This window comes from Hippopotamus amphibius, chromosome 15 (genome assembly GCF_030028045.1).
Source record: "Hippopotamus amphibius kiboko isolate mHipAmp2 chromosome 15, mHipAmp2.hap2, whole genome shotgun sequence".
In the NCBI taxonomy this organism is placed as follows: domain Eukaryota; kingdom Metazoa; phylum Chordata; class Mammalia; order Artiodactyla; family Hippopotamidae; genus Hippopotamus; species Hippopotamus amphibius.
In genome coordinates, this window is record NC_080200.1 from 13,531,705 (window position 1) to 13,544,462 (window position 12,758).

Genomic DNA, 12,758 nt, shown 5'->3' on the forward strand with positions numbered 1-12,758 from the left:
TGCAGGACTTTCACAGGACTGGGGGAAACAGAGACTCCACTCTTGGAGGGCACACACAAAGTAGTGTGCATACCAGGACCCTGGGGGAAGGAGCAATGACCCCATAGGACACTGAATCAGACCTACCTGCTAGTGTTGGAGGGTCTCCTGCATAGACAGGGGCCAGCTGTGGTTCACCAGAGGGACAAGGACACTGGTAGCAGAAGTTATGGGAAATACTCATTGGTGTGAGGCCTCCTGGAGCCCACCATTAGCCCCACCAAAGAGCCTGTAAGCTCCAGTCCTGGGTCGCCTCAGGCCAAACAACCAATAGGGGAGGGAACTCAGCCCCACCCATCAGCAGGCAAGCAGATTAAAGTTTTACTGAGCTCTGCACACCAGAGCAACAACCAGCTCTACTCACCACCAGTCCCTCCCATCAGGAAGTGTGCACAAGCCTCTTAGATAGCCTCATCCATTAGAGGGCAGACAGCAATAGAAAGAACTATAATCCTGCAGCCTGAAGAATGAAAACCACAGCCAAAGAAAGATACACAAAATGAAAAGGCAGAGGACTTTGTACCAGATGAAGGAACAAGATAAACCCCCATAAAAACAATTAAATGAAGTGGAGATAGGCAAACTTCCAGAAAAACAATTCAGAATAATGACAGTGAAGACAATCCAGGACCTTGGAAAAAGAATGGAGAAGATGCAAGAAATGTTTAACAAAGACCTAGAAGAATTAAAGAACAAAAAACAGAGATGAACAATACAATAACTGAAAGGAAAAATACACTAGAAGGAATCAATAGAAGAATAACTAAGGCAGAATAATGGATAAATGACCTGGAGGACAGAATGGTGGGAAGTCACTTCCATGGAACAGAATAAAGAAAAATGAATGAAAAGAAATGAAGACAGCCTGAGACCTCTGGGACAACATGAAAAACACCAACATTCATATTATAGGGGTACCAGAAGGAGAAGAGAGAGAGAAAGGACCTAAGAAAATATTTGAAGACATTATAGTAAAAAACTTCCCTAACATGGGAAAGGAAATAGCCACTCAAGTCCAGGAAGTGCAGAGTCACAGGCAGGATAAACACAAGGAGAAACACACCAAGACACATAATAGTCAAACTGACAAAAATAAACACAAAGAAAAGTTATTAAAAGCAACAAGGGAAAAATGACAAATAACTTACAAGGGAACTCCTATAAGGTTAACAGAGTTTCTCAGCAGAAACTCTGCAAGCGAGAAGGGAGTGGCACAATATATTTAAAGTGATGAAAGGGAAGAACCTACAACCAAGAATACTCTACCCAGCAAGAATCTGATTCAGATTCTACAGAGAAATCAAAAGTTTTACAGACAATAAACAGCTAAGAGAATTCAGCACCACCAAACCAACCCTACAAGAAATGCTAAAGTAATTTCTCTAAGTGAAACACAAGAGAAGAAAAGGTCCTACAAAAACAAACCCAAAAGAATTAAGAAAATGGTAATAGGAAAATACATATTGATAATTACCTTCAATGTAAATGGATTAAATGCTCCAATCAAAGACCCAGACTGGCTGAATGGATACAAAAACAAGGCCCTTATATATGCTGTCTATGAGACCCAGTTCAGACTTAGAGACACATAGAGACTGAAAGTGAGGGGATGGAAAAAGATATTACATGCAAATGGAAATCAGAAGAAAGCTGGAGTAGCAATACTCATATCAGGAAAAAATAAACTTTAAAATAAAGAATGTTGCAAGAGACAAGGAAGGACATTACATAATGATCAAGGGATCAATCCAAGAAGAAAATATAACAGTTGTAAATATATGTGAACTGAACAGAGGAGCACCTCAATACATAAGGCAAATGCTAAGAGCTGTAAAGGATGAAACCGACTGTAACACAATAATAGTGGGGGACTTTAACACACCAGTTACACAAATGGACAGATCATCCAGACAGAAAGTTAATAAGGAAACACAAGCTTTAAATGACAAAATAGACCAGCTAGATTTAATTGATATTTATAGGACATTCCATCCAAAATCAGCAGATTACACTTTCTTCTCAAGTGCATATGGAACAATCTCCAGGATAGATCATATCTTGGGTCACAAATCAGGCCTCAGTAAATTTAAGGGAATTGAAATCATATCAAGCATATTTTCCAACCACAACACTATGAGATTAGAAATCAATTACAGGAAAAAAACTGTAAAAAACACAAACACATGGAGGCTAAACAATACACTACTAAATAACCAAGAGGTCACTGAAGAAATCAAAGAGGAAATTGAAAAATACCTAGAGAGAAATGACAATGAAAACACAATGATCCAAAACCTATGGGATGCAGCAAAAGCCGTTCTAAAAGGGAAGTTTATAGCAATACAATCCTACCTCAAGAAACAAGAAAAATCCCAAATAAGCAATCTAAACTTACACATAAATAAACTAGAAAAGGAACAAACAAAACCCAAAGTTAGTAGAAGGAAAGAAATCATAAAAATCAGAGCAGAAATAAATGAAATAGAAACAAAGAAAATAATAGGAAAGATCAATAAAACTAAAAGCTTGTTCTTTGAGAAGATAAACAAAATTGATAAATCTTTAGCCAGACTCATCAAGGAAAAGAGGGAGAGAACTCAAATCAATAAAATTAAAATAAAACAGGAGAAGTTACAATGGACACTGCAGAAATAAAAAGCATCATAAAAGACTACCACAAGCAACTATATGCCAATAAAATGAACAACATAGAAGAAATAGACAAATTCTTAGAATGGTATAACCTTCCAAGACTGAATCAGAAAGAAACAGAAAATATGAACAGAACAATCACAAGTAATGAAATTGAAACTATGATTAAAAATCTTCCAACAAACAAAAATCCAGGACCAGATGGCTTCACAGGTGAATTCTCTCACACATTTAGAGAAGAGCTAACATTCATGCTTCTCAAATTCTTCCAAAAGTTGCAGAGGAAGGAACACTCCCAAACTCATTCTAAAAGGCCACCATCACTGTGATACCAAAACTAGAAAAAGATAATCCAAAAAAAAAAAAAAAAAAAAGAAAACTACAGACCAATATCACTGATGAATATAGATGCAAAAATCCTCAAAAAAAATGCTAGTAAACAGAATCCAACAACACATTAAAAGGACCATTCATCATGATCAAGTGAGATTTATTCCAGGGATGCAAGGAATCTTCAATATATGCAAAGCAATCAATGTGATACAGCATATTAACATACTGAAGAATAAAAAGCATACGATCATCTCAATAGATGCAGAAAAAGCTTTCAACAAAATTCAGCACCATTTATGATAAAACTCTCCAGAAAGAAGGTATAGAGGGAAACTAACTCTATGTGATAAAGGCCATATACAACAAACCCACAGCAAACATCATTCTCAGTGGTGAAAAACTGAAAGCATTCTCTCTAAGATCAGGAACAGGACAACGATGTCAACTCTCATGACTACTATTCAACACAGTTTTGGAAGTCCTTGCCACAGCAATCAGAGAAGAAACAGAGATAAAAGGAATCCAAATTGGAAAAGAACTAAAACTGTCACTGTTTGCAGATGACCTGATACTATACATAGAAAATCCTAAAGATGACACCAGAAAACTAGTAGAGATAATCAATGAATTTGGTAAAGTTACAGGATACAAAATTAACACACAGAAATGTCTTGCATTCCTACACACAAACAATGAAGGATCAGAAAGAGAAAGTAAGGAAACAATCCCATTCACCACTTCAACAAAAGAATAAAATTTCTAGGAATAAACCTACCTAAGGAGGTAAAATAATCTGTTTGCAGAAAATTATAAGACACTGATGAAAGAAATCAAAGATGAAACAAACGGATGGAGAGACATAACATGTTCTTGGATTGGAAGAATCAATATTGTGAAAATGACTATGCTACTGAAAGCAATCTACAGATTCAATGAAGTCCCTATCAAATTACCAATGGTATTATTAACAGAACTAGAACAAAATATTCCAAAATTTGTATGGAGACACAAGAGACCCCAAATAACCAAAGCAATCTTGAGAAAAAAAAAACCAGAGCTGGAGGAATCAGACTCCCTGACTTCAGAGTATGCTACAAAGCTGCTGTAGCATACAGACAATATGGTAGTGGCACAAAAACAGAAATATAGATCGATGGAACAGGATAGAAAGCACAGAGATAAACCCACACACCTATGGTCAACTAATCTATGATAAAGGAGTCAAAGATATACAATGGAGAAATGGCAGCCTCTTCAGTCAGTGGTGCTGAGAAAACTGGACAGTGACATTTAAAGAATGAACTTATAACACTCCCTAACAGCATACACACACACAAAAAACTCAAAATGGATTAAAGACCTAAATGTAAGGCCAGACACTATAAAACTCTTAGAGGGAAACATGGGAAGAACACTCTCTGATATAAATCACAGCAAGATCTTTTTGGACCCACCTCCTAGAGTAATGAAAATAAAAACAAAAATAAACAACTAGGACCTAATGAAACAAAAGCTTTTGCACAGCAAGGGAAAGTATAAACAAGACAAAAAGACAACCCTCAGAAAGGGAGAAAATATTTGCAAATGAATCAACAGACAAAAGATTAATTTCCGAGATATACAAGTAGCTCATGCAGCTCAATATCAGAAAAAACAAACAACCCAATCAAAAAATGAAGAAGACCTAAATAGGCATTTCTCCAAAAAAGACATACAGATGGCCAAGAAACACATGAAAAGCTGCTAAACATCACTAATTATTAGAGAAATGCAAATCAAAACCACTATGAGTTATCACCTCACACTGGTTAGAATGGGCATCATCAGAAAATCTACAAGCATTAAATGCTGGAGAGGGTGTGGAGAAAAGGGAACCCTCTTGCACTGTTGATGGGAATGTAAATTGATATAGCCACTATGGAGAACAGTATGGAAGTTCCTTAAAAAACTAAAAATAGAGTTGCCATATGACCCAGCAATCCCACTACTGGGCATATACCCAGAGATAATACCACCATAATTCAAAAAGACACATGCACTCCAATGTTCATTGCAGCACTATTTACAATAGCCCAGTCATGGAAGCAATCTAAACATCCATCAACAGATGAATGGATAAAGAAGATATGGTACATATATACAATGGAATATTACTGAGCCATAAAAAGGAACAAAATTTGGTCACTTGTAGAGACATGGATGGACCTAGAGACTATTATACAGAGTGAAGGAAGTCAGAAAGAGAAAAACAAATATACTATATTAACACATATATGTGGAATCTAGAAAAATGGTACTGATCAACTGGTTTGCAAGGCAGAGATAGAGACACAGATGTAAAGAATGAGCATATGGACACTAAGTAGGTAAAGTGGGGGGGGTGAGGGCTGGAGTGGGGTGGATTGGGAGACTGGGGTTGCCATATATACATTAATATGTATAAAACAGATGACTAATATAAAAAATCAGATTGTACACTTTAAATATGTGCAATTTATTGTATGTCAATTATATCTCAAGAAAACTTTTTAAAAGAAAAAACATTGTAAATACTTTCTCGTGTTTTCAGGCTTTGTTAATGGTGTCTTTTATTATAGAAACTTATTCAAGTCATAAATTTGGTCAATTTTTTCTAAGACTGGATGCTTATTAAAGTATGCTATTATAAAATTTAAAATATTGGCCCTTATTGTCTTTTGAACTTTCTCATATATTCATACATGTTGTCCACTTTTCCCAGTTGAACAGGATTTCTCAATCATGGGGAAACAAAAGAGAACATGAAACTTCCTATTAAAAATTACTGTCTCTTTACCAATTGTATACTTCTGTACAATATTTCCTGTTTCTGATGGTAAAAGGAAGATAGATGGGTTTAGCATTTGTAGAATGTAAGGTCAAAGTTTCTCAAGCTCAGTATTATTCACATTTGGGGGTGGCTGTTTAATTCTTTGTGCCTGAGTTTTCCTCTGCATTGTAGAATGCTGAGAAGAACCCCATGACTTCACTCCCTAAATGCCAGTAAATACCCTTTCAGCTGTGAAACTAAGGCTGTCTCCAGAAATTGCCAAATGTTTCTTGAGGCAAAATTGTTCCTTAAGTGAGAGCTACTGTTCTATAACCTTTAATATATTACTTATAGTTATTTTAAATTCTCTGTTAGTTTATCTTTGTCTGATTCTGTTGATTTCCTCATGGGTTGTTTTTTCATGCTTTTGTTTGTGTTTCATAAGTTTTGATTGAATGTTCAACAATGTGTATAGAACCATAGACTCTGAGGAATATATTATTTATTACTGGAAATACATGTTTATTGTAGTTATAGTCAATTTTGTTTATTTTTGCTGTTATTTCTTTGCTATGGGAGACTGATCCAAGAAAATATTGCTATAGTTTATGTCAAAGAGTGTTTTGCCTATGTCCTCTTCTTGGAGATTTATGGTTTCATGTCTTACATTTAAGTCTTTAAACCATTTTGAGTTTATTTTTGGATATGGTGTGAGTAAATGTTCTTTTCTCATTGTTTTACATGTGGCTATTTAGTTTTCCCAGCACCACCTGTTGAAGAGACAATCTTTTCTCCACCGTATTTTCTTGCATATGATGCCCTAGATTATTTGACCACTGGTGTGTAAGTTTATTTCTGGGGTTTCTATTCTGTTCTACTGATCCATGTGTCTGTTTTTGTGCCAATACTATTCTGTTTTGATTACTGTAGCTTTGTAATATAGTGAAGTTTGGGAGGGTTATTATTTTCTTAGGATTGCTTTGGCAATTCGGAATCTTTTGTGGTTCCCTGCTTCTTCTGAGTTTGGGCCTTTTCTTCTTTTTCTAATTCTTTTAGGTGGTATGTCAACTTATTTGAGATTTTAGTTGTTTCTTGAAGAAGGCCTGTATTGCTATGAACTTCACTGTTAGAAATGCCTTTGTCACATCCCACAGATTTTGGAAAGTTGTGTTTTCATTTTTATTTGCCTCTAGGTGTTTTCTTATTTCATCTTTGCTTTCATTCTTGACCCATTGGTTTTTTAGTAACATGTTGTTTGGTTTCCAAGTACTTGTTCTTATTGTATTCTTTTTTCCATATTTTGTTTCTAATTTTATATCATTGTGACAGGAAAAGATGCTCGATATAATTTCTATCCTCTTAAACTTATTGAGGCTTGTTTTGTGACCTACTATGTGATTTGTCCTGGAGAATGTTCTATGCACACTAGAAAAGAATGTGTACTATGCTTCTTTTGGGATATATTGTATTGTAAATATCAATTAGGTCCGACTGGCCTATTGTGGTATTTAGGATCTCTGTTGCCTTAATGATTTTATGTCTGGATGATCTCTCCATTGCTGTCAGTGAGGTGTTAAAATCTCTTAGTATTATTGTATTATTGTCAATTTATCCCTTTATGTCTGTTAGTATTTGTTATACATATTTAGGTGCTTCTGTATTGGGTGCATATATGTTAAAGAGTGTAATCCTCTTATTGATCCCTTTATCATTGTATAATGCCCTTCTTTTTCTTTTGTTATAGCCTTTGTTTTAAAGTTTATTTCATCTGATATAGGTATTGCTACCCCCACTTTCTTGTCATTTCCATTTTCTTGGAATATCTTTTTCCATCCCCTCACTTTCAGTTGTATATGTTTTTAGCTCTGAGGTGAGTTTCTTGTAGGCAGCATATTGAAGGTCCTTTTTTCTTTTTAACTACAATCAGCCACTCTTTGTCTTTTGATTTGAGCACTGAGTCCACTGATATTCAAAGTGATTATAGGGACTTCCCTGGTGGTGCAGTGGTTAAGAATCTGCTTGCCAATGAAGGAGACATGGGTTCAATCCCTGGTCTGGGAAGATCCCACATGCTCTGAAGCAACTAAGCCTGTGCACAACAACTACTGACCCTGCTCTGTAGAGCCCACAAGTCACAACTACTGAGCCCAAATGCTGCAACTACTGAAGTCTGCATGCTTAGAAGCCATGCTCTGCAACAAGAGAAGCCACTAAAATGAGAAGCCTGTGCACCACAATGAAGAGTAGCCCCTGCTCACCACAACTAGGGAAAGCCTGCACACAGCAACAAAGACCCAAGACAGCCAAAAAAAATTAATAAAATAAAATAAATAAAAAAGTAATTATGGATAGGTATGTACTTATTGACATTTTATTACTTATTTTACAGTTGTTTTTGTAGTTCTCTGTTCATTTATTCTTCTTTTTGTTTCATTGTGGTTTGATGATTTTCTTTAGTAATATCATTCTGTTATTTCTTTTTGGTTTATTTGTTTTAGGTTTTTGATTTGTGGTTACCTTAGGGTTCCTAAGTGTTGACCTGTAATTATATTTACTTGATTTTCAACAGACAGTCATTTAAGTTCAAACACATTCTAAGAGATCTACCTATTTTACTCCCCTTCCTCATATTTTTGATGTCATATTTTACATATTCATGCTTATCCCTTTATTATTTATTTTAGTTATAGTTGGTTTTACAAATTTTATCTTTTGATTTATGTGCTGGCTTATTTTAAATGATCATCAATTCTTTCTATGTATTTACCTTCCGTATTGGGATTTTCCCTTTTCTATAAGTTTTTGTGTCTTTTTATTTAGATAAGACCCTTCAACATTTCCTTTAGGGTAGGTTTAGTTTGCTAAATTCTTTTAGTTTTCACTTATCTGAGAAGTCTTTTATCTTTTCTTCTTTCTAAATGATAATCTTATGGTATAGAGTATTCTAGGTTGCTGGTTTTTCCCTTTCAGCACCTTTAATATATTATACCATTCCCTTCTGGTCTGAAAAATTTCTGCAGAGAAATAAGCTGATATCCTTATGGGTATTGCTTTATATGACTCTTTTTTTTCCTCTTGATTCCACAGAATTCTCTATTTAATGTTTTCAATTTAAATTATGGTATTTCTTGCCATGGTTCTGTTAGGGTTCTCCTAGTTTGGGATCCTCTGTGCTTCCTGTACCAAGATATCTGTTTCCTTCTTCAGGTTTGTGCAATTTTTAGCCATAATTTCTTCAGATATATTTTTGATCCCTCTTTCTCTTTCTTCTCCTTCCGGAACCCCTACTGTGCATGTGTTAGAAAGTTTTATATTATCTTATAGATCTTGTATGTTGCTTTCATATTTTCCCCCTTTGTCTCCCTGTCTGATCTTCTGATTGGGAGATTTCCATTATTCTATCTTCCAGATAATTTGTGCCTTCTTCCATGTCATTTAATCTGCTACTTATTACTTCTAGTGTGTTTTAAAAAAATCTCAGATATTGAATTATTCATTTTTGATTTGGTGTTCTGTATGTTTCCTAGTTCCCTGTTAAAATGATCTCTGTTTAGATCAAGTTTCCTCCTTAATTCAGTTAGCATTTTTATTACCAATGTTTTGAATGCTTAATCTGGTAAATTGTTTGTTTCTGTTTCATTATTTTTTTCAGGGGTTTCTCTTGCTCTTTCAATTGATAGTAGTTCCTCTCACTTTTCATTTTTCATGTTTTTGACTGTGTGAGGCCAGCACCCCTGAACCCAAATTGTTCAGAGGTTATATGTAAATACACAATGGTATTGGAATGGAATGTTATTCAGCCTTTAAGAAGGGAAATTTTGTCAAGGTTGACAACATGCATGCATCTGGAGGACATTATTCTAAATGAAATGAGCCAGACACAGAAAGGAAAATGCTGCATGATCTCACTTATATGTGAAATTCTAAAAAGTTGAACTCTTAGAAGCAAAGCATTCCTGGTGGTTACCAGGGGCTAGGAGTTGGAGAAATGGAGAAAACTTGTTTTTTAAAGGGTATAAAGTTTTAGTTATGCAGGGCAAATATGTTCTGGTGGTGTACAGTATGGTTACTGTAGTTAATAATACTGTATTGTGGGGCTTCCTAGGTGGCACAGTGGTTAAGAATCTGCCTGTCAATGCAGGGGACACAGGTTCAACCCCTGCTCCAGGAAGATCCCACATGCCATGGAGCAACTAAGCCTGTGAGCCACAACTATTGAGCCTATGTGCTGCAACTACTGAAGCCCACATGTCTAGATCCTGTTGTCTGCAACAAGAGAAGCCATGGCAATGAGGAGCCCGCGCACTACAATGAAGAGTAGCCTTCACTCACTGCAACTAAAGAAAGCCAGCTTACAGCAAAAAAAGACCCAACACAGCCAATAAAATAAATAAATTTATAAAAAAAACTGTATAGTATAATTGTATACTTGAAATTTGCTCAGAGACGAAATATTGTGTCCTCACAAAAGAAAAAAAGGAAAAGATGTATGTGAGGTGATGGATACTTTAATTATCTTGATTGTGCTGGTCATTTCATAATATATACATATATCACAGGATCATGTTATACACCTTAAATATATATATATATACATATAATTTTTATTTGTTAATTATACATCAGCAAAGCTGGAGAAATTTATAGTGCTGCAAAATTTCTATATCATTTTTAGTGTTAATTGTGATGAATCATGCTTTCTAAAAAAATTTGTCTATTTCATCCAAATTTTAAAAATTTATTTGAATAAAGGGTAATATCATCCTAAACACATAGATAAGACAAAAGCAGAGTGGTTATGAAAGGGGGTTAGAGGGAGTGCAAAATAGGTAAAAGGGGTCAACTGTGTGGTGGTGAATGGAAAGTTAACCATTGACAGTTATCACATTGTAGTGTATACAGAAGCTGAAATATAATATTGTATACATAAAACGTTATAAATCAATAAAAATAATCATTGATTGAAATGTATCCTACATTTCAAAATGTGGTAATGAGTTATCACATAATGGACATACATAATGAATGGTCTTATCAGGAAAAAACATAGATACTACACAAGATCCCTTTCTCATTTCTCCTCTTAACTTGTATTCAATCTTTATTTCACAAAAGTCACCACTATTCTAATTTCTAAGCCCATAGGTTATTTTATGTATTTTTAAATATTTTATAACTGAATGCAAGCAGTATGTATCCTCTGTGTTTGGTTTCTTTCATTCAGTGATATGTTTGTGAAATCATCCATGTGTTAGCATGTAATATAGCTTGTCTTTTTTATTACTATGTAGTATTCTGTCATATGAAAACACTACAATTTATTTATTCACTTGGTTTATGGTCATTTGGATTGTTTCCAGTTTTTTATTGTTACTGTAAGTCAAACTGCCATGAACATTCTTGTATCTTTTTGGTGCATTTATGCACTAAATTCTTTTGGGTTTTTAAGAATGAAATTGATGGATCAGAGTGTAGATGTAATTTTGGTAGACATTGTTGAAAAAAATTTTTAAAGGGGTCCTACCAGTTTCTATTTCTATCATCAATGTATGAGTTCCAGTTGTCCACATTTTCTGTAATGCTTACTGTTTTCCATCTCTTAAATTTTAGCTATCCTTTTGAGTATGTAGTGAATTCTCATTTTGTTAACACTTTCTAAAAATAAACATTATTTTGAAATAATTTTATATTTCTAGAAAAGTTGCAAAGATGGTATAGAGAATTCCCATACATCTTTCACCCAGCTTTTCCTGTGTTAACATATTACATAATTATGATACTTGTTTTGTCCTTTCATTTTTTCCTTTTAAAAAGTTTTATTGAGATATAATTGACATACAATTAACTGTATATATTTAAACTGTACAATTTGATATTTTTTTATCAGTCATCTATTTTATACATATTAATGTATATATGGAAATCCTAATCTCCCAATTCACCCCTCCCCCCACTTTTCCCCCTTGGTGTCTGTAATAACTATGATACTTTTGTCAATGTTTAGAAAAATTAAAGTTGGTGAAAACCATGAGAAATATGTTACCATTATCTAAACTACAGACTTTGCTTGGATTTCACCATTTCCAACCAACTAATATTCTTTTCCTGTTTCAGAATCAAATACAATAAACTGCATTGCATTTAGGTCTTTTTTTTTTTTTTTTTTTTTTTTTGTGGTTTCCAACTTCCCTTTTCTGATGACTAATGATGTTTCACATATTTTCACATACATATTGATCATTTGCATACCCTCCTTTGTGAAACTCAAGTCTCTTCTTAGCTTTCCTTTTGGTTGTATTTATTTTCTGTTTATAGGAGTTCTTTGTATATTCTGGAGTTCTTTGTCAAATATTGGCACTGAAACTATCTCCTTATTCTTAGTCTCTCAATGGTATCTTTTTATGAATGGAAGAAATTGTCCATCTTCATAAAGTAAAATTTTAGCAACATTTCCTTTGTAGTTATGTCTTTTTAAAAACAAATTTATTGAAGTATAATCAACATACAATAAACAGCACATATTGAAAATATATAATTTGGTAAACTTCTTAGCATCTTAATCCTTTTAAAGTGTACAGTTTAGTAGCATTACATGTATTTATTGTTGTGTGATGGATTTCCAGAACTTTCATCTTGCAAAACTGTAACTCTATACCCAATAAACAACAACTCCCCATTACCTCCTCTCCCCAGTCCCTAGAAACCACCATTCTACTTTCTGTTTCTATAAATCTGACTATTTTATATATCACATATAAGTGGGATCATGCAACATTTGTCCTTTTGTAACTGGCTTATTTCACTTAGCATAATATTCTCATGGTTCATCATTGCTGTTGCTTATGACAGAATTTCCTTCCTTTTTAAGGCTGAATAATATTCCATTGTATTTGCATATTATATTTTGTTCATCCATTCATCCATCAATCGTCACTTGGGTTGCTTT